We start from the raw sequence: 592 nt of genomic DNA, 5'->3' as shown, positions 1-592 counted from the left end.
GGGACCGGGGGAGGGACGGGGACAAGCTCCCCCCCTCCCCCGGCGGCAGACCCCCCTCCGCCCGCATGCCAGCGATGCAGCCCCCAGAGCCGGGCCGGGCCGGTGGAGGTGAGTACCAAGAACCGATTTATTTTATTTTATCTCCCCAAAAGGTGTCCAGCCACCCCCAGACCCCTATTCCATCAGCCCAGCCTTTCCCTGCGGCGCTTTCCCGCGGCCAGGCAGGGAGGTGGGTGGCCCATCGCCCCCCCAGCCCCTAGTCACCTCCTCCGAGATGAACGGAGGATGCCTCCATCCATCTGGCACTGACCCGGGCGCTTGGCAGCCCCTTATTTTCCTTTCCTTGTCTTCCACCTCGCTTTTGAAACCGCCTGTGATTCCTCATCCATAGGACACCCGCTGCCCGCTAATGCTGCAAGACATTGCAGCCCAAAGAGAGAAAGTCCAGCAAAGTTTCGGGCTTAATATCACAGGTTTCGGGCAATCTCATTACAGTCTTTGCTATCGCTTCTGCTAACGAAGCTGGTTTGTGCAGGTGCACCTGATGCCAACCAGCCGGAGCATCATGCCCCAGCAGCCCTGCCTGCTTCCT

The sequence above is a fragment of the Pygoscelis adeliae genome, unplaced genomic scaffold (genome assembly GCF_000699105.1).
Source record: "Pygoscelis adeliae isolate BGI_AS28 unplaced genomic scaffold, ASM69910v1 Scaffold4, whole genome shotgun sequence".
Classification (NCBI taxonomy): Eukaryota; Metazoa; Chordata; class Aves; order Sphenisciformes; family Spheniscidae; genus Pygoscelis; species Pygoscelis adeliae.
Note: the sequence above shows the minus strand (reverse complement) of the source record.